This window comes from Manacus candei, unplaced genomic scaffold (assembly GCF_025592945.1).
Source record: "Manacus candei isolate 608988 ecotype Guabito, Panama unplaced genomic scaffold, ASM2559294v1 h1tg000171l, whole genome shotgun sequence".
NCBI classification, from domain to species: Eukaryota; Metazoa; Chordata; class Aves; order Passeriformes; family Pipridae; genus Manacus; species Manacus candei.
This window is the reverse complement of record NW_026138219.1, coordinates 704,811-727,805: the sequence shown is the minus strand read 5'-3', so window position 1 is coordinate 727,805 and position 22,995 is coordinate 704,811. Positions and strand designations below refer to the sequence as shown.

The window sequence follows — 22,995 nt, the reverse complement described above, 5'->3', positions numbered from 1 at the left end:
ATGCATCCACTCTATGTTAAATGGATTATACTGGAAGGTACATCACCTTCATTGAGTAATAACTCAAAAGAACTTCTGTTAAACATTAAGAATTAATACACATACATATACACATGTAAATGTTCAGTCTGTATGAAGCCTAAATGTTTAAGGAAGAAATAAAAAGGAGCCATCAGTGGAATGAAATACAGTAAGAAAAGCTGAAAATTGTAATCTGTTCTGGAAATAATGATCTACAGTTTGAAAACACTCCCTGACCTTTCTCAGTTACAAACTCTTGCTTTTAGTTAAATTACTTGCAAAAGTACAGAAATGCTTGTTTAGCTCCATCACAAACAGACCTGGTCAAGTTCCAAAAGTACCATGGCTATAATCAAAGTATGTAAAATAGATCCAGATATATGTTGTTGTTTTCTTTTTTTCTCAAAGGTTCTGGGATTTTGGGTGTCTTTTTCTTGATTGAATGTCCACAGTGGGATATATTTTGAGGTGGATACATCTGCCACTCAGTATATTTGTGGAATTTTAATTCTTTTGTTTCTTGCTCCTTCCTCCTTTGAGGGCCAGTCTGGATTATATTTGTGCACCAGAGTCAGAGTCTCACATTCCAAATCTCACATCTGCTGAGGGGATTATTGAGTTCCTCATTGGAAATAGAGTGCAACTTTTCCATCCACACTTTCTATGTAACTTTCACTGTCTTTCCTGTCAGCTGTTTGGTCCCAGTAATGTATCTAAGTGTCTTCCTGGGAGAAAAGAGATGGAACACAGCTACTGATGTGCTCGGAATGATCTTAACTTCACTGAAATTTGTGGTTTGACTCTAGCCCCACCAAAATACTTCAGTCCAGCATTGTTGGCAGCTTGACAGATACCTTCAGTTGAAAAATATTGATTCAAAAAAATAACTCACAGAGGGAGAGGTAGGAACCTCCTTGATTGAAAAGGTTACTCTGAATCACCTGTGTTTTTTAGAGGCTGTTAATGACTGTTTATACCACTTATGAACACTGAGAACAAATGGACTTGGCATGCTGTACTCTGTAAATAGCAAGCCTGTTACGTGCAAAATAAAGAGGACCCACCAGCTCAGGGAGAAGAGAGTGGTGACCTCGGGAAGATATCAGGAAGATAATGCCTAGAAAGTAGCATGAAATTTCTACAGTGCATCCCTCCTTTTTTTTCAATCCCTGAACTCACTCTGAGGATGCAATAAAACTCTCCTTAGCACTGGAACTGTAGTCTACTTGGTAGTCAGCTACAGAGAGCACAAATCTCATCTCTTCAGAGTTTACTCATAGCACCGGACACTTTCCCTTACAGACCCGGGAGACAGAAATCCCTCAGACTAGATAGTCCATGAGATGCTTTGTTGAAGTGTATGAACATACAGAAACACAGAAGGGCTTTGCAGAGAGTACATATTTTTTCTACACATTTGTTATTCATGAGAATGGGCAACAGTTTAGGGAAAAGTAAAGAAAAATCCAACAAAAAAGAAAACCCAAACACTTTCCCTAGTGCTTCCTAGCCCATTTTAACTTCTTTCAGCATTCCTGAATTACTCTTTCTGCATTTCTGAAAGGTGAGCTTTCTCCTTCCTTTACCATCTTCACAATGTCCAGAACAAGTGGCGGATCGATCTAGCTGAAAAAACTCAATTATGTGCAGATACGGGTGATCACAAAGGATTCTATGAGGCCTTGAAAACAGCATATGGGTCTACGTACCAAGTCCAAAGCCCTCTACTCTGTGTTGATGGTGAAACACTTCTAACAGATAAGACCTCAATTTTGAATCGATGGTCTGAACACTTTCAGACTCTTTTCAGTACCAACTGTGTAGTCCAAGACTCAGCAATTCAGTCCATCACACAACAACCAGTAAAGTATGAATTGGATACTGCCCCCACTTTAGGAGAAACCCTCAAGGCCATACAGCAGGTGAAAATCGGCAAGGCAGCTGGGGTTGATGGAATTCCACCCGAAGTCTGGAAACATGGGAGCCTTGCACTCCATGCTAAATTTCATGAGTTCGTGGTGCGCTGTTGGGAACTAGGCAAACTACCATCAGACCTTTGTGATGCAGTCATCATCACTTTGTATAAGAAGAAAGGAATTAAATCAGACTGTTCAAATTACCGTGGTATTACTCTGTTCTCCAATGCTGGCAAAATCCTGGCAAGAATACTTTTGAACAGACTAATACCCACTATAGCAGAAGGAATTCAACCTGAAAGCCAATGTGGTTTCAGAGCCAACAGGAGCACCACAGACATGGTATTTGTTCTCAGACAACTGCAAGAGAAGTGTAGGGAACAGAACAAAGATCTTTATGTAACCTTTGTCGACCTCACCAAGGCTTTCAATACTGTGAGCAGAAAAGGTCTGTGGCAGATTTTGGAACGTTTAGGTTGTCCCCCCAAATTCCTTAAAATGATCATCCCACTCCATGAGGATCAGCACAGCCAGGTCAGATATGGCAACACACTTTCTGAGCCCTTTCTAATAAAGAATGGTGTGAAACAAGGCTGTGTTCTCGCTCCAACCCTATTCACAATCTTTTTCAGCAGGATGCTCCAAAGGGCCACGGCAGACCTCGATGATCAGAATGGTATCTACATTCAATACCGTACTGATGGAAGCCTATTCAACCTAAGGTGACTGAAGGCCCACACCAAGACCTTAAACCATCTTGTCCAGGAGCTGCTTTATGCTGATGACGCCGCCCTTGTTGCCCACACAGAAGCAGCTCTGCAGCGTTTAACATCCTGCTTTGCAGATGCTGCTGAGCTCTTTGGGCTGGAAGTCAGCTTGAAGAAGACAGAAGTTCTCCATCAACCTGCACCTCAGGAAGTCCCCCATCATCCCCACATCACCATTGGCCAATCAGAGCTCAAATCAGTCCAGCAGTTTACTTACCTAGGTAGACTCATCTCCTCGGATGGTAAGATTGACAGAGATAGACAACAGGTTAGCAAAGGCATATAGTGCTTTTGGAAAACTCCACAAAAGAGTATGGCGTAATAAACACTTAAAGAAAAGCACCAAGATCAGTGTTTACAGAGCCATTGTGCTCTCTGCTCTCTTGTATGGTTCCGAATCATGGGTCATCTACCGCCACCACCTGCGACTCCTAGAATAATTCCATCAACGCTGCCTCCGAATAATCCTAAACATCCACTGGTCAGATTATGTGACCAATACATCTGTTCTAGAACAGGCAGCAGTCACAACTATTGAGGCCGTGTTGATGAGAACACAGCTGCGTTGGGCAGGGCACGTCTCCAGGATGAAGGACCACCACCTCCCTAAGATCCTCCTTTATGGTGAACTTGCCACTGGCTGCCACATGAGAGGAGCCCCGAAGAGGAGATACAAGGACTCCTTGAAACAACATCTCAGCCTTGGCCATATTGATCAACATAACTGGTCTACTCTGGCCTCCAATCAGGAGGCCTGGAGACACACCATCTATAACGCTGCTGTCTCCTTTGAGAACGCCCGCAGGATCACTCTCAAGGAGAAAAGACAACGCAGAAAGAACCATGTCTTGCAGAATATACCACCTAAGGAGTCTTTCTGCTGTGCCTTTTGCAATTGGACATGTCTATCTCGTATTTGCCTCATAAGCCACCAGCGTGCCTGTAACAAATGTGGATAGAGCCTTCCTTAATCCTCGTTCATGAAGCCTAGCCATGAATGAAATCATCTTCACAATGTAGACAGCTGAAGGAAGGAAAAAGAGGTATGTCTGTTCATTTATACTGTCTGGTCAGCCTCCTTCAGTCTATCAAGAACAGCTGTCATAAGGTTTTGACCAAAAATCCTGCTACTGCACATAAAGCCCAAAAGCTTAGAAATGAAAATCAACAATAAATTTTTCCTTTTTTTTTGGTCAGTGAATTTACCTAACATCCAGGTACCTCTATAAGATGTATGAAAAAAATACTGCCCCTGTATGATGAGATCATTTTCCGTGTCACTCACAATTTTAGATATCTCTATCACATCCATTGTCCTTGATCATGTTTTTCAAAGATTTTTTTCAAGAAGTTCTGTATTGCTGCTTTTATGAAAGCTAATTCATGTTTTTGACAAGCCTCTTTTCTGTTTTTGTTTTCTTTCTAGTTCTTCCATGATGTGGCTCATCAGCCTAGTAAATGGCGGCATTTTAGGGTAGAGGCTGCTTTATATAATTATTTTATATGGTGTCTTGAATCTTGTCCTTGGGCTTTTAGGCCATTAACATAGCACAGGTGCATGGCAGTGTAGGAGTGATGCTCTGCTCTGATACTAAAACCACTGAGGAATGTGAAGGTATAGCTGATATCTCTGGTAGTGCTTTGTCGTAGATTTTAATTGCACTCATACATTAAAAGAAGTTAAATACTTGACAATGAAAGTGATGGCCAAAGGCTGAAGCAGTGCTGTGGTGTGCAAGGGGAATCTGTTTTGCCAGCATCCATGATATGTTGGAGCACTATATAACCAGCAAATAAGTACTTCCCAAATTTTGTTTGTCTTGACTAACCAGAACATTGCTTTATCTGTTAATGAGTAGACTTTCCTGTTGTTCAAAGATGCACCACAAGTTTCCAGACCATATGTTTTCATACTGCTCAGTTTTTCAGAGGCAGCATTGCTGTAGCAGAATCTAGGCCAGGAGCAAGCCATTTCAGTAATGGACTGGTTCCTTGCAGGAGGCAAACCACAGATGTTTCTCCAAGTGGCTCCACCTCGTTCTCTGGCAATTGGTGACTGAGCAACTGCTTTCTTCTGGGGAAGGCTTGCCAGCTCCAGCTGAAAATACCACATGACAGAGTACTTAATGTATCCTGCCGTCATCACCTCCTGTGATTGGGTTTCCTCATTTGCAAAATTGCATGTCTTGCTTTAGGTTGAACGGTGTCAGCTGTCAGTTCCACCTACTCAGCTGCACTTGGCAAACTTGCTTCATAGCATTAGGAACTTCTCTGTGTCATGCTGAAACCAAAGTGTTGATCTCTTTAATAAGCAAGTATATTCATTGTTATTCTGGTTTCCAATGTTAACGTGTGTCTGACATTTAGTTTCTGTTTCTCACAGGCACATGTGCATATCTTGCATAACAACCTCAAGAGAAAACTATGAATCTATTATAAAACACTGAAATAATAACTTCCTTTTCTTTGTTTCAGATATCACCTAACCCAGATTGTCCTAAACCCATTTGGAAAATAAACTCTCACAAGAAAACTGATCCTAAACTTTTACGTTATGAACACCTTCACACTCCCTTTTTGGGGTCTCCTGGGTCTGCTCTTGGCTTAAGCTACTTTTAACTCTCACTGCCTGAGCTGCTGTGACCTGACTCTGTTCTAGTCTTGCAGGACATCCCAGCATATTCAAGACCAGAATGGCATAAAATTGGAGGCTCTGTTGAGGTCAATGGCAATTGGGTTGTAAGTATTCATAAAAACTTAAAATTGAAAAATATGCAACTAAGTAAAGTAGAAGCAGATTTATTTGGTTTTACTGTTAGCAATTTTGTCTGGGACAATTCCAGTTCATGCCTGGTGAGCAGACAACATTAAAACTTTGGAGTTAATGTTAATTTAACAGGAATGTTTAAACTCTTAAAACTTAAAACAGAAATATTTTGTGTTTTGTTTGCATCCATAGGAAACAAATCAAGTTTCAAATTTCTTGGAATACCAATATACTTATTGGCATTTAAAAGGGAAGGGATTTTCTTCTTAAAAAAATACCAAAGTTGGGAACTTCAGTGTCAAGGATGACACTTCAGGAAAGTCAATGTGACAACATGAAACATGCAGTTTTGGCAACTCTAGTATTTCTTTTTATTAGCTATTTTGCCCAACTCTGCAATTTATCCACACTGTTCACCCTTCAACTACAGGAGAGTATTTCCCCTGCCTGGTACTTCTTGCTTTAAATTAAGATCCCAAAAGCACACACTTTTCAGTGAGTGTATTTTTCTTCTACTCACTGTCAACACTGTGGAAAACCACATTCACACAGCTGGGGTCTTGTCCTAGTTATTAATTGGTGTAATGATTGAGGATGATAAGCACCTTTTACAAGGGTGTAAATATCCCCCACTTTAAGATCTGAGATTACATAAAACTCCTGTATGCTCACCGTTTCAGAGGTTTTAACTAACAACAAAGAAAATAAAGAGGAATAACTGCGCCAGTTCAGACCAGCAAGTAACTGCCTGCAACTTGGGACAAACAAGTCCATTTGCAGGTGGCTCTTTTTCTTGAATGTTGGTTGAGTAAAGCTCTTGCTTGTCTTGATGCTAGAAAGTGGGAAGTGGATAATTCAGGGAAGGATCGATCAATGACTCTTTTCTTCATTGTCATATTCTCAGCCCCTCTGGACTTCAGGGGGATCTTTGAGTGAAAGGTTTAAACATCTGGTACTGCACAGAAGTAACCACTAATGGTAAGAATTTTTAGTAATGTAGAATAGGTTTTGGTGTGGTTTTGTTTTTATTTCAAGATGATGAGCCCACAGCCACGAGTCCAAGTCATGAAGTCAAATGCCCTCTTCTGGTCAGGAAATTATTTTCTTACTGTTACAAACAAGGCATTTACTATGAGAGTTTGTTCTAAGCAAAACTCATGTTTAAGTGTTATTATTTTATTTTAGTTGTTGATTTGGGAAGCGGGTCAGATTGTTGAATGCCTTAAGCTACTTCTGTTGCTTGAAAGGTGTTTTTTTTCTGCTAAATCTTTGTTCTATGTGTCTAAGAAGAAAAAAAGAAATAGAAAATTAATAGGTCAGGAAAGAAAGCAGAAAATGGTTGTTATTTTTGTGACAGTGTAGTTTAATGTGCACACTAAAATCAGGGTGAAGGTACGAAGTATGTACACTAAAATCAGGGCCAAGGTATGCAAAACCCTTACATACGTGTGTCCTGAAAAGGTCAGGATCATGATAGAAAAAGTGAAAATACAAGACATACCCAGGGTCATAACAGGAAAAGAGTTTGTGATGAGGTCAAGATTTCAACCCAAATTTACTGAGTTTTCATCACCTGTGACAAATGAGACAAATTCAGACTCTAATGCACATAATTTCAGTTAGAGAGGGGAATGGAGAGTGGAAGCATGCTTGTTCATTTGAGTCACAAATGCATGAGCACTTATATGACTTTGCCTTTGAACACATGGCCACAACTTACTACTTCTCTTGCTACCACTTTTCCTTGAGACAGTCCTGGCACTCAGCTGTCTTAAATGTCCAAAGGGCAAGTTTGTCACTACAGAGCATCTCATCAAAATCAAGCAGAACTCTTCCACTTGTTTAGCTGACAGATGCTCTGTCTTCTTAAAAGCATGCATATTTTTAACAAATTTAGGAAGCTGTGAAAAGTAAGAGACTTGAGGATGGGCAATGAGCTTGTAGCTAAAACTTATTTTTCATAGTTTATTATGAAAGTGATTAATTGACTTCTACATTTTCTTCTTATACATCAACATAATTGGAAACCATGGGCTAGGAGGAACAGACTCAAGTACTCTAGAGTAATGGTTTTAGAGTCACAGCAGCTTAAAAGGCCACAGATCCAAAGCAATGTGGGAGCTCATCAAGTACACCTTTCAGCTTCTACAGACTGATAAGACCACAGCTCAGGTTTCCATGAGTACCCTCTGTGAGTGAGCCCAGCCCCTCAGAGACTTGTCTAACCTGAGAGATGCTTCAGGGGAGAGTCTCCCCTGTACAAAGTCTTCCCTGGCAGGGGCTTTAGTGTCCTGTCACATCTGCATAACCAACCTTCCTAGGCACCTATACCCTCCTGTTACTCTTCTTTGAGCTGTTCTGGCCTGTTTTGCACTGTACAGCTCTTTGTGTGTGGATTTGCCCTTTTCTGGATGGGGAAGGACATAAAGATTGTCCAACAGCCTGTCTCGGACTACACTAATGCTCTCAAGAGACAGGCTGTGGAAAGAACCAATCTGTGCTGACTAAGAAGTCATCAGAGTATGAAAAATTCCTGGAGCAGGAACAGTAGCTGTCTTACAATGTCTGTATTTATGTGTGTGTGGTTTTTCACATGGATTAAATCTGTTCTTTAATTTGAGTCCTAAAAGCAGGAACATGCTGGCTTGAGTTTTTTATCAGGTGGTAAAAGCCTGTCTCCAGAATAACTGGTGAGAGATGGTTTTCATGGAAAGAGCGGGTATGTGATAGCAGATGCTATAAGATAGGATGTACAGGACAGTGGAGAAAAGAGGAGCTTAAAAGCAGTGCTTACAATTTTTCTTTCAGGAGAAGCCCTTTCAGAATGATGTAGAGAAAGGGAGTAAACTCTTGCAAGGTACTGTGAACAGGTATCATGCATCAGAGGATATTTTCTTCTCAGGCAGGGAAATTCCAGCCCCACATATGCCACAGGACCCTGCAGTCAGGCTTTTACACCCGTGTGATTCCTCTGAATGAGCAATGACTGCCCCTGCTAGGTCCTCCCAAACACAGGTCAGCTCTCCAGATCAAGTCTGAGTGTCACAGCCTCAGCTTGGGCAAAGGACATATGACTGTCAGATGGTAGTCCAGCTTCGTGGAAGAAACTTTCCCTGGACCAAACAACTTATTGAATGCACAGATGTGTAATTTAATTAAAAAAAAAAGTTAATAAGCCACATTGTCTCACCTTCCTGCCACTCCAGCACGCTTTTTCTAGGAAATGCCATCTTCACATCACTTCTTCATGCTCCAGGCTGGTAGTGGTGTCAAAAGCCTCTACAACTCCTGTTTTGTGAATTTACTCTGTAATACAGAACAAATTTGTTAAGACACATGGCTATAAAAGGTTTCCCGATATAGTTGCACATTACTTTCACCAACAGAATTAAGATGAGGTTGGGTAAATTGACACATTTACACATTTTTGGTCTTCCCGTTTCATGTTTTTATTCTCTTTTTGGGTTCATATACTGACTTTCTGAGATGACAGTTTGTGGTAGTTTGAGCCACATTAGAAATCTAAAATCCAATTTTAGGCTTCCCCCACCCCTTCTCAACAATTTATCCTAACACCGGAGAGAAACTTTCAGGCCAGAGGCTTCTGTAGGGGAAGGGGGAAGTATATACATTTATTTACACAAATAAATACTATACAAACTAAAGGCAATTATATATATATATATATATTACATTACTATCAGTCAGTCCTTTCAAGCCCCTCCTTTAACTTTAGTCCAGGAGCAGCCTTTAAGGCTGATATGTAACAGTCTTTTGCTGTGGGGGTGTTCTGGGCTCCTGAACACTCCCTCCTCACCAAGTTCCAGCAGCTGTTTGTTGTAGTCTCTCCTCCTCATGAAGTCCAAGAAGATAGCTTTGAGTCCTTGCTCTTCTGCTGCTGGTGATTCCTCCCTCTCAGTGTCCCACCTCAGTTCATAGGCTGCTGTAGTTAGCTTATCAAGCATCCACATCCTGGAATCTTCATTCCTCCACATCAGTTCTCAGCTGCCCCCAGTCAGCTTCGTCAGGCAACTCTCGAGCTCTTGGCTCATTTCCAGTTTCACCTGGGACTCTTCTCCCAAGCGCCGGGCCTTCTTCCACAGCCCAGTCTCTTGGCTCAGCTTTAATTCTGAGCCCCTCCTCCACTTACAGTGGAGGGAAAGAAAAAGCCCCCCTCTACAGCTTCACTGCAGAAAAAGGAGGGGGAAGAAGGCTTGGCTGCAAAGCCTACCTCTCTCCTCTTACCTCAGGTGCTGTGAATCTATTCCTTCACAGCACACACTCCAAATGCTGACTCTAACTTTAGCCAAAGGCTGAGCTGGGGGGTCGCAGGGCTCCCCTCTCCCCCCCGGAGGGGAAGAGAGGGAGCCCAGCCACCCCCTGGCCTTGTCCACCTACACACAGCAGACACCAACAGCAAAACAACCAAGACTGCAATGCCAACCGCTTCCAGTGCTGTGATATATGATTTTGAGCAGAAGCGAACAACATGGACAGTGATCGGCTCTCCAGAGAACACTGCCCTGGCACCCAATCACCCCTCAGCCCCCCCAGCCTCTCAGGGGGGCCAATTCCAAACTATGACACAGTTCAAGATGGTTTCTGTGGCAAATTTCTGTCTCATGTGTGTATACATTTTTTTTTCTTTTTTTAAGCTGGAGTCCTAAGTTATGAAAATTTTTTCTCTGCTGCTTTTTGTGTTCGTGTCAACGTTTTACATTCCATTTTACATTCCTCTTAAGCCTACCTGCGCTCTTCTCCCTGATTGTTTATAAGTCTTTCTGTGAACACCTGGTTTATTCTTTCTTAGGTTTAAGGATTTTTCCTGTCTACAGACTACTGCCATAGAGAAAAACTTGGAGGGGCAGGTTTTTCACAGTCTAAATGAAAGCCGCTGCTGTTCTTTAAGTAGACAGGCCTGACCACACGAGCTGGACTTCTTACTTAACAAAGCTTTCCCTGATACATCACTGTCTGAGCCTAAATTGAGTGCAGTAAACATAACCCTCAATCCAACATGAAAGCAGAGATCATTTTGATGACAGCTCTTGATCACAGTTGAAAAAGAGATTAAACTTTGCATGGAAAGGAACAGAGGCATGGTCCAAGTGCAGCAGTTTGTGTGGAGGGGGATATTCAGGGAGAAAGGGAGGAAAAAAGGAAATAGAGGCCACGGATATGGCTCTGTGGGCTAGAGAGAGCTTTAGAGAAAAAGGGTCAGTTATAACTGGGTTTACAAGAAAGGATCCTTAAAGGATCAGTGACTTGACTTGAACTCTGCTAATCAATACCTGCTGATGGTCTGGATTCTTATCAGATGTGTTGATGCTATCACAGTAAACACACACACATGGCATCCTCTGATCTGGAGAGGGTTCAGAACAAATCAGTGAGGTTAGACACAAAAGCAGCCCAGGCCACTCTGATGCCCTCAGCCTTGTCTGATGAAGAATCCAGCCTCTCCAGATTACAGACTAACCAAACTGCTAGAAACACGTCTACCATCCTGGTACCCCTGGTTTGCACATCTGTGCATGTGTGTGTATTTATTTATTTGTATTGCTTGAAAATTACTATTCCTGACAGATCCTGCAAAATCTTAATTTAATCCACAATGGGTTAAATGCCCACTGTGTGGCATTTTATAGCACAGAAACAGACAGTTGGACAGCCTGTGTTGTAGGCATGTAACAGGCATGAGCCAATATCTCTGATACAGTAAGAGAATTTTAAGCTTTTGGAGGAAAGCCAGGCTTTAGTCACTCTTTCATAAGGCTAGTAGTGTGGAGTGCTAGTCCTCATGCTGATTTAATTTATTGAGCTGAACATAAGAGTCCACACTGTCTTCTTAAAAGTGGGCAAGAAAGAAAATGAGACAAGAACAGCAAATCAAAGTACAGAACCTAAACAAAATTAACATCTTAGTAAATGGACTTGTCTCCAATCTGAAGATTAACCCTGCTGTTTTCTCTTAAAACATCGATATACTGCCTTTCCTTTTGTTTAGATGGGTGACTAAGACCTTCACCGACTGGTGGGAAAATCGGTTCTCTCTGGAACATTCTTGATCTGAAGAGGAACAACCTGTGCAAACAGGGGCTGTGGCACCCCGTGTCAGAGCACTTAGACAAGGACTGTTGTATCAGCATGGGGCAGGCACCAGCCTGGGAACAAGCATCCCAGACAAACAATGGCAGGGTGAGGCCTGGAGAAAGCAATTTTTCATCAGAACTGTCCCATTACCTCCATGGAGAGCAAACTCTACCAGACCTCATGATCTTGTCACACACTGTATTTTAAAACAGTTTTTGAAAAAAAAAGGACAAAAATCCTGGTTTATTGTGAGGTGAGGGATACTTAAGATTTTAGGGAACGTTATTTCTAGGGATATTTCTTCAAAGCTGATCCTAAGATACTACATACAATATGCAGTTACTGGTGCAACATGAACTTTTATTAAACACTTTAATAAAATGAAATACTGAGCTAGGATACTAAAATAGCTGTAAAGGAATCAGAAATTTGCAGTTATCCCTACGTATTAATGTCTTTTAAAACAATCAACAAGAACAGCAAAAATTTTGCAATAACCAAATCACTAAGTGTGTTAATCAGTGACAGTACATGATACGGGATAGTTTTATCATGTTTATGTAAACTATTTTATTATAATATGAAGTGTTCAGTGATATCACTGTAAATAATTGCTGGAAGTTCAATTATTATGTGTGTCACGCTGTTCCTGTGAAAGACAAAATCTCTTTTAAATACAGGTGAAAATAGAGGACAAAGTCTCTACTTGTTACATCAATGCACACTACAGATGTGGTACTGCTTGCACAGAGCTTTGAAGAAGTTATCCAATGACAAAAACAGCTCAATGAGTTGCAACAACTCCAAAACTAAATAATAAAGTAGCAAAAGGATGCTTCTTAAGAAAAAAAATAGTTGTTTACACATTAGAGATCTTGCTCTTTACCTTCATCTTGGAAGTGTCATTTCTGTGACTTGTGGTTTTATTTTCATGACACTGCATGGCCTCAGTAATGTGAGGTGAATGTAAAAGCACTGGAAAGGGTCTAGAGCCATCCAAGCATCACTTGTGCCACTGGCACCATGCCTTGGGACTCATAATCAAAGCATTCAAAACATACAAACCATGGGGCATTGAGCAGACCAAATCAAATGGGGTGTCTGGCACCAGGGAACCCTTCCTAAGCCCTTTCATGAAAGTAGATAGTTACAGTGAAAACAGGATGATGTTCCTGACTAACACCTTAGAAAATCAGGATGATTTATCAAGTGTCTGCAGCATTAAAAAAAGTAACTACCCTCTTAAATCTCTGGCAGTCACATATTTATGTGAAACTTATCTTTACATGAGATTGTTAAAAACATGGGAATAATAAATAAGTAGACACTGAAAAGAAATTTTAGGAAAACTAACTAATCAAACATTAATTTATAAAAAAATATATTAATTTATATTTTAAAATAAATTATTTATTAATTTAAACATAATTAAACATTATTTAAACAAATACTGGAATAGCTTTCCAGAGGAGGGAAGCTCATGAACACCTAGAGTTTTTTAATGGAAGACTAGAGACAACTTTTACAAGAGAAACTGTCCAGTAGTTCATATTGAGCACTCACGATAGTCCCTTGAAGACTTAAAATTAAGGACTTTGGCAATTCTCACTCTTTCTTCACTTTCCATGTAGACATGAAAAGAAAAATTTTTAATTACAGCTGAAGTAGAAATGGCACTTCTTTCTAAAAATATTTCGTATTTAACCGTATTTTTCTGTTTTGCAGTGTATTCGAGCCAAAACTCTCTATGTTTAATAGAGGGAGATATATGAAAGTCACTTTCCTAGTCACAGGGACCAAGAGAAAACAAATAACTACATATTGAGTGTGTATCTGAGAGAATTTCTATCCCAATATGTTTGAATACCTGTTTGAATATCTAAACTAAGGAGCCAGAGCAAAAAAATCATGGTTATTAACATAATGGTTTTGCCTGAGGCCTCAGCTTCTGCCACTTCTCCTGCTGAAATTCTTCTTTTTCTTTAAATACATCATGAACAGGTCAGAGAATGAATAAGAAAGTTTTTTTTTTTATTATTTGCAGGCATAGGGAGGACATTTAGACACTGCTCAGGAGACTTGGGCTCACCTTCTAGTATGACCTTGGTCCATGTGAGGTATAGAGTCTGCCTCCCTCCTCCTTATTTTTGACAAAAGGCCAAAACCAGGGTAAGTCACACCACTTTTCTGTAAGACAGTAGTGTAGTGAAATATCAGGTGCTTAAGATCTCTGTTCAGTCACTTAAGTTGCTCAAGTGGTGCATTTGTCCTTGATCGGATAGCTGCCTTTTGTATGGATATTCTGTGATTTAATTTCCTTTCCTCTGAAAGCCTGTGCACAGCTGTATGTAGAAAGAGAGTGTGCATATTTCAGTCAGTCCTTCACTGTCAGTGGCTGCTTGTCAAGCTGTCAGTTAGTGTCAGAGAGAGTGAGGAATTCTTAGTCCAGGAGGGACATTTCCTAAATGCTTAGCACCACAGTAGTGCTGCTGCCTTCTCTTCTATGTTATCTACATTTTTAGAAACTGTGTGTCTGAATTCCTGTGAAGCAGAGCCAGAAGTGATAAAATTTACCTGAACTACTTTGGCTCCATACAGAAATAGGAGCATTCCAAAGCCTTGCAAATCTACCCCAGTGGTTCCATGTGGAAGCAGCTCTGCAGAACACAAACTAGAGTATAGAACACAAGGACAGGCCAGCCAGGGTTAGACCTTGGAGTACATCAAAACAGGGGTCCATGGAGTGAAAATGGAGCACCACACTTGAGGTCACATATCTCCTCTGGGAAATTGCAGAATCATCTCCAGCTGAAGCGCTGCTGGACCAAAACAGAGTCAGGGGAAGAAAGATTTTATCCTGTAGTGTATAGCAAAACACCTGCCTTTTTTGGGGTTAAGAGAAAGCCTGGTGTCTCTAACACTCCTTCCTTGCCTCATGAAATAAACAGTTGGCAAAAGAGGTCTGTGTTTCATCTTCATGTGTATTTGAATTAAACCATACTGCTTTATGCAATGTGCATCTCCCCATAATGCTTGAATTTTACACAAATGCACAGGTTTTGGGTCGTTTTTTTTCCTCTGTAGCGTGAGTAGACTATGTGTGACAGCAGGAGGCCAGTAGATTTAAGTACACTTGGAGATGCATAATTTCTACTGCATGGAAATGCTCAATGTACCAGCTGGAGAAAAGGCATAACCCAGTGTATCTTGGAAATATTGCAGTACAAATAGATAATATTTTTAAGTGTTTTCAAAAAGCTGAATTCCAAAAGTTAGGCATAACTGTCATCTTCATCTCAAGCTGTTTAAAAGCCACTAGCTTTTCCATTTGTTTTTGGACATAATGAAAAATACTCATTTAACTCAAAATTGAACGTATGTTGAGTTTAGTCAAATAAAGGAACAAGCTATTTTCCTTCTGGTTTGCATTTTTTACCATTTTCCAGTGGGACAGAGAGAAAACAACTAAATAATTTATGGGAGAAAACAACTAAGTAACATAAAAGGCAGGATTGTCACTGGGGTTGAGTTTTACTAACTACGTGCCCTTGCATGAAGGACTCTCTTTTTACCACCCCATTTAATGGCTTCTCCTTACATCTACAGACTACAAACATTTGGGATTTTTCTGTAATATCATATTTTACCATCTGCAAAACAAAATATGCTCCTCACAAGTGTCTCCAGAAGGTAAAGCTACAAAATATGACAGGTTGTGACAGTGGGAAGTGACAAGGATACACTACCTATTGGGAGTTCAAAACCACGAAACTGTGCCAGCTTTCAGAGCACTTTTTGATGCCACACGGCTTTGAAGAAAACTCAGTCTAATGAGATTTTTGTTATAGTTTATGTGTTACACAACCTGAGAGAAACTGCAGGGACTGTGGTTGTCAAGAATTCCTGACATTGAAAACACCTCTGTCCCATCTTACTTCAAGCTCAGAAGAAGATCCCTATGTGTGACAAATGGTTTAGTCCACTGTTTGGAGAATGTTTTGACCTTACAATAGCAAGTTTTCCTGCCAAAATCTGCAGGTAGTGTCTATTATCTATAGGAAAAAAAATACGGGGCTATAATATAGTTTCTAGACTGGACCTGCCTTTCACTCAGGCAGTGAGGAAGGCAGGCGGAATCAGTTCAGGTCTGTCAGCACCTGCTTCAGGAGAGATGTCCATGCTAATATCAGACCAAACAGTGATTCAGCCAGTATAATGTCTAAGATGCCTTTGTTGGGTAAGTGCAACAGTGCAGAACAAAAGTCAACTCCAGTGGAGCCTTGCTGTGCATGTGGCAAGAACAAACAAGGCATAGTCAAAGTGTGAAGGAAAGAAAAATCAACTTAGTTTTACCATTCAAGTGATAGTGAGCCCTGAGTTAACTGGTTCATAGGGAGATCTGGGCAGTCAGTTTCTTACCAGGACCACAGTTGTCTGATCTTGGTTTTTTGAGCTGCAAAAATAAAAGTGATGCAGTGTTTTAAGGGAGACTTTCCTTGTGAAATTTCAAATTTGGTTTTGCAAACACAGGAGGTTTTCAACAATAAACTCTGGCAAATTATCTTTTCACCCACTAGAACAACAGCATGAAGTTGAAGGCATATTGAGGTGAATATCTAAATAGTTACAAAAAATAACTAAGTTTTTTTTTACTGCATTTTATTCTTTTGGGGTTCTTTTACATGTTGTTTTTTTGGGGTTCTTTTACATGTGTGCATATATATACATAAAAACAGAAAAAACATTGGAACATACATAATTGAAATTACTGGTATTGGCTTAGCTCAAGTTGGACCCCATATTTCTCTTCACATAGAAGTACTGTAATATACAACTTTTGTGATGTTTGTCAGATCTTGATAAATTAAAAAAACTTTGGTATGACACTTTGTTATTCTCCTGAAATACATTGTAGTATGACAACAATATTTTTTGGAACACTTTTTAAACCAAATAATGTATTGAATAAAAATGCATATGCTTACTTTGTACACAGTGTGAAAAACTCAGTCAAGGCATCTGCAACCTCAAAGCACAAGATGTAAATTTTCTGTTAGTCCATGAAACCTTGGAAAGTATGAAATTTTCTGAGGGTACAAATATATTGTTAAAGAGATCTATGATTTTTCATTCTAAAATAGCTTTTCATCTTACAGAGGATTGTTTCAAGGATGAAAAAACAAGGCAACAAGAACAAGAAGACTTAGGAATTTAAGTATAGACATTTCTACTACTAAATATGCGTATATATCTCATAAAAGCACACTTCTTTTTTTTTCCTTTTTTCCTTTTTTTTTTTTAATTTAACCTTTATGGGAATTGTAATGACTATTTCTAAAATTCTTCATAGCTTCAACCAAAGCAGTACTCAGAGTAAATTAGTGTATTAAAGGAGAATGTAGAATTTAGAGCATGCCATTTGTTCACAGTGAACTCTAATACATCCAGGTTAATGTGAACTCCTGCATCATTTTCAAGCTGTATGTACACAGACTTCTGAAAATGCAAAGATTTAGTTGAGCCAGATTCACTTTTTGCCCCAGATAACTAAACTTTCCACACCTGGTTTCTGCAGAACACAAACTCCTAAATGAAAAACTTTTTAAGATGTAGAAAATCTTTCAATGTGGGTTAGTTATAACCAGAATTATGCTTCTGAGGGCTCCAAACCTGTAGTGGGCCTCTTTATGTAGTTGATTTTTTTTTCTTGCCCTCTTTCAAGCACCACAGCCCTTAGGCTAAGCTGGTATTTGAGGCTTCTCCAGCATTACAGAGTAAAACCAGTTTACCATGATCCAGAGGATAACACACAGTAATGTGGTCCCTCGCAGGTTTTAGGAATTTTGCCAATGGTGCTTCTTGAAGGAACTTAAAGATGTCCCTCAACTGAACTGTTTCTCTGGGACAGTTTTTCCATGAACCTTTTTTTAACACAGCATAAAAAGATGTGCAGAAGGCTGAGAAACTCCAACAAGTTTCTTGAGGCTGGTCAAGAATTTTTGTATTTCTTTTCATCTAGAATGAAACCTACCCATTGAACAGATCTAGAGTAGTTCAGAAATCCTCATATTTTTAAGCAAGGGTCTTGTTAACAGTCTGGTTTAGCGAATATCAAGTGTTCCGTGAAATAATTTATCTGACTTTCCACGAAGATTTTTCAGTCCTGAATATGCTTCATACACACTGCTCGAGATTTTTTTCAGACATTATTATCACAGAGCTATTTTGGGGGAATACCAATCTTCATTGCAGTCCTATATATTATGTCTCATTTGGAGACATTTCTTTTTCTTGGCAGCTAGAACTTGATAAACTGGGTTTTCTTCTTAACTCTGTCGCTGACATGCCATGCAATTTCAATCAAGTGTTTAGCATTTTATTTCTGTAGGCTGTAAGCCAATCTTTTATCTTAATGTTTAGGAGTGGGTTGTGTTGGGGTCTCATGAGGATCTTCAGCTTTTGAGGTATCCTCACATGATCTATGAAATTTACAGTGTGATTTATACTATGGGTTGTAAAATCCTAAGCAACAGGAGGAGCAATGTCATCTTCTGTACTGCAGCTAAGATTTCTTGTAATCTTTCTATTCTATTATTTATGGGTGGAGTCCCCCCAGGATCCCATATAATATTGTTCAGTGTGCCCACTTCCACTTTGCAAAAATGCCAGTTAGATCAACTTCCTCTGATACCAGTTCCAGGTCAGTAGGTCAGCAAGTCCGTTAGAGGATGACAATCCTTGGAGTATCTTTTCATATTTCACTGTTTCCCTAGTTTTCTTCTGTCAAGTTTAAAGTCTATCACAGTTGTAGTGGCCTGGAAGCAGGAGTGGAATTTCAGAGGAAGAACTGATGTGATGTTAAACGTGCCATGCAGTTCATCAAGGCTCAAACCATAGCACAGTTGCTTTTATCCTGGAAGGCTCTTTCATTGGCAGTTTTCAATGGCATAAAGCTCTTGTTTATTCACATCTCTAATGTTTTTCCATTTCCTTTAAACACATTTAGCCACTGTCATTCATGATCTACCTTGGGACATACCTTTATGACTTTAGAAGCAAAGAAAAAAAAATCCATGTCAGCTCTCAGGAATACAAGCATGAACAGAATTAAATATGTTCACAAATCATCATCATCATCATCATCATCGTCATCATCATCATGGCTAGGCTTCGCAAATGAAGATTTAGGAAGGCTCTATCCACATTTGTTACAAGCATGCTGGTGGCTAATGAGGCCAATACCAGATAGACATAATGTTTACAAATAGTCTGCTTACAATGGGAGAAACAGTGTCTTACTTCATGCTCATTCCTACTCTATTAGCTTTTGCTTGGTGTTAAGTACCAGCTACAGTAAGAAAACTCAATGAATCTCAGCACCAGTATTTTGTAGTTTACTCTACAATCAGTAGTAATCACCTTTGTTCTGTTTAGACACAAAATATGCACTTACTAACAGGCATTGTAAAAAATAGTGGACTTTCTGAGCATCTATTGTGAACAAAACATAGAAAACAAAAAAGTGAAGAGAAAAAGATAAATAAAACTAAAAAAAATAAGAAAAAGAAAAAAAAGATAAAGTTTTTTGCTGTAGCTGCAAAGATGTGCTGACCTTTCATGAAGGACATGCAGGTTTAAGTATACATAAAAACCAGGTTTTTTCCAATCAAGGTCAGGTCGTAAATGCTTAGGGTTGAAGAAGGTCTGTCAACATCTGATTCCTTGAATAGCTTTGTTAGCAAATTAAAAATAATCTTCCTTGCAAACTGCAGGACTTCCCAGTGGACACGTAGGTGCCTCCAATTGCATGTTGGATCTGGACGCAGTGAAGGAGTTCTGTGAACAAATAGTTATTTTATTCCATTATGGATTCTTTTAATGTCTGAACTGAAGGTAGGGATGAGAGGAAGGGAAGAGAGTGTTTCCTGAAGAAAGACCACAGAAATCAACATGCTTGTTACTAACACCTTGGGAAAAGCAGGAGTGTGTTTTGGACATGTTGCATTTTCATTGTCTGTGATCCTCAACTGTGTCAGTTTTATCAATCAGGTATGTTGATGCTTGTCTTCTTTAGTATCATTTACTGTTCAGGAATAGAGAAAGGTGACTGATAATCACTTTCTTGTGAGGCTTATAAAAAGTAGAGTTAGATATGTAAATATCAATCATATGTTCGTTTCCTTTCTCATTTAAATATATGTGAGAGAGGTATTTGTTTTCTAATGATGAGCAAGTATTGAAATACAGATATTTAGTTCCCCTATTTATTTTCATGGTGTTGCAACACTTGTAAAGCTAAACTGTAGTGGTTTCTACATTTCTGGAGACTCATGGACATTCCCCATTGTATTGATCTTACTCTTATGCTGTCACCTGCACTTTAACAATTGTTAGCAATAGGCAAACCACTTTCCAGTGTTTGCCACATCAATACCGCTTTCTGCTGTCTCAGTTCCAGATTCCAGCCCTTGCTCTGTAAGAGGCTGACTCAGTTTCAGTAAAGAGTGCAGGATGCTGCAACTATTTAATAAATTTCTCTTCCTTGTGAGGAACTAGGACCCAGGTAGCTCCCAGATAGTGTCCGAGAGGAAGATTAGGGGTGGTAGAAACTGTGAACGGATTTGGGTGAGAGCAAGAGCTGCAGTTTTCAGCCAGAGGGCTTATCTTCAGCACAAGCATTCAGTGTGTTGCCTTTACCCTCCAGAAGCAAAAAAACAATCAGAAATAGAAGAGCTATTAATATTTTAATAGATGTGTTGCAAAGCCTCAGAGCCTTGTCCCACACTAAAACATTGTTTTGTTTGCCAGTAGTCTGTATGTTCCTGTTTGAGAACCTGGAAGTGCAAGGCTCTGCCCAAATGTTCAAAAAAAGAGTTGAAACACAAGGATGGAAGGTGTAAATGTCAATGGAACAGCATATTTTACTTATCACTGTATTTCTGAATCACTTGAACTGCCACTGTACCACCAGTAGTCTCTCCTTCTTTTCAGGCCTGCAAAGTATTTTTTACATGGCATTACTTCTGAGAACAGCGTGTTCATCACATCAAGACACTGCTGCTCTGAAAAGCTTAATTTCTATATACAGCTGATATTTTTCTCATACCCAAATTTTCATAGATAAAAACTGGAGTAGTAACAGGGAAATCAGCATTCTGGACAGTTGTCTTACAATGGTAGACCACGGTAGCTAATGGAAGTACATGGGCATTTGTTCTGCCTTAGAAACACAAAGTGCATGGGTTTGCTAAGGCAAATGGGCTGTATGTAGGATGTAGGTGAGATTTTTAGCTGTCAGTCATCCCTGTGAAATAAATTCTTCCTTCCTCTATGCTTCAGTTAGAAAATATGTCCATCTGCAGGGAGCTAAAAACCAGAACAAACTAAAACCCATTTCCCTCCAAATGTCCCAACCACAAGAATTCAAAAGGGCAGGTCCTGTTTTCATTCAGGCAGACAATTGTGGTATTTGATAGTGCTACTATGACATTTTCATTTCAGAGAGCATCTTTACCTATAGAGTTGCATGAAGAACCACTGAGTGCAATGCCAAACAAGTTCAGTCAACCCAACTCTTGCCTCTCCTTCACCTTAAGGTTGGTGTAACAAGTTCCTGCTCTACAGAAATGAGGGGGGGTTCAGTTGTGATTTGTAAACACACATAATAAAATTGCCTTTAAATGGCTATGTGGGAAAGAGTGTTCAGTTTTCATGACCCTGACTTCACTAAATTGTCCTAGGCTTATACCCTCAGTGCCAAGACATCACCACCACCTTTTGGACAGGGGAATGAACTGTTGATATTTGCTGTATTTACTTTTCAGTAGAAGGAGGAGAGATAAATACTGCTTGATCAGGAATGGAATTCATTTTTTAAGAACTGCTTGAAAACTTTGTCAGTAATATAACTTTTCTTGTTAGATACGTATATGTGTGTCTCTTCTCACAAAGAAAGCTCTGCCTCTTTTCTGTCTCACTTTCAAGAAGGAAGAGATGCTTTTCTAGCTTGATTCAGAAAGATGAATAGGTAAATATAATGAGTAGATTTCTGTAGATTTAATAAATAAATCAAGCCCAAAACCAAACCACAAGGCTAGAAAGAAGAGACAAACAAAACATAAAGTTACTTCATAAAGCTCCCATCTATTTCCAGTCACCTAGTCATATTCTTTAGCTCATTTTGTTCTTTACCCTTCTATGGATACACGAGGCATTAACTATTTTCTTCTCTGTTAGGAGTTTCCGCTGACCAAAGGTTATTTATTGTTCTGTGCACTGTGTCCTCCAGGGCACAGGTGACTCATAAAGAATCAAATCAGAAATCCCACACAGAAGTGTCTACAGGACTTCTAAGTGAATTTAGGTACAAGATGGTTAAGAAATGCTTTGTAAGGACTTTACCACACCATTTTCATAGGGCTTATTAAGAGACATGTCTCACGAGCAGGCAGCATAGCTTAGATTATTGATGGGCCAGGATGCCATGTTATTGTGTTGTAACCACAAAGAGTCTGTTCCTGAGCTCCTCCAGCAGAAATCTTGTGAGGAAACTCAAAGAGGTTTTGTCTCAGAGAGTTTCTTCACTCAGGTAAATTAGATTTCCCCTAAGTAGAGCTTCTGTCTATGTGTGTTCGTTGTGGGCCTGAAGAACACGAAATTGAAACACTGAGTTTCTGAGGCAATGTTGATGACATGTCTGCCTGGACATCCTCACACCATAGCCCTCACCTTTTATATATTAGAATGGTTTAGGTCCCAGGAAATAATTTAAGGAATGTTTTTCATACAGTACTCAGCAGCTGAGCAAGTCTTAGGCTTAAAGCAAAGACAGGACAGAATCCAATCTATTAACCATACCGGAACACTTCTAAGGAAAGGACAAGTGCATTTCCTGGACTGGGGAGACTATTAAAGGCAGCAGGTATTGCAGTCTTATCACGAACTGGGGGAGGAAAAGCAGAGATGTGTTCAAATAGAGTCTTCCAGAAATAGGCTGCAAGCCCTCTAATAGTGTTTCAAACCTATAAATCAAATGAGACAGGGAAAGGAAAAACCAAACCAAACCCGAAAAACCCCAAACCAAACAACAAAGCAAACAAAAACAACAACAACCAAACAAACAAACAAACAAAACACCAACAAACCAAACAAAAACACAAAAACAAGCAAACACATAAAACCAAAACAAAACAAATGAGAAAAAAAAAATAAAAAACCAACCAAACACAGGAATTTGCAAATTCAGCAAAGCAAAAGTGGGTTGATATGCAATATAATGTCTTCCAGCAACCAGAGAAGGGGTGGGGGGGAAAGGCATGTAACAGACATTGCTGAAGGGAAGGAAATGGGATTTTTATCCTCAGTGTTTCTCTGGGTACTATCACAGTGAGAGGCCATGCTCCCAACACTTAGAGTGCTTTACCATTTGCAA

The 22,995-nt window shown here is 39.7% G+C and overlaps 1 long non-coding RNA gene across 1 annotated transcript; it reads right to left on the bottom strand.

Moving 5' to 3' along the window:
• Positions 1–6,677: 6,677 nt before the first annotated feature.
• LOC127463745 (uncharacterized) lies at positions 6,678–9,640 on the bottom strand. The gene is made up of 3 exons (XR_007900920.1): positions 9,289–9,640; positions 8,662–8,777; positions 6,678–6,753 (listed from the first exon to the last, which is right to left on the bottom strand). It is a non-coding gene; the product is annotated as an uncharacterized LOC127463745 (long non-coding RNA).
• Positions 9,641–22,995: the final 13,355 nt, after the last annotated feature.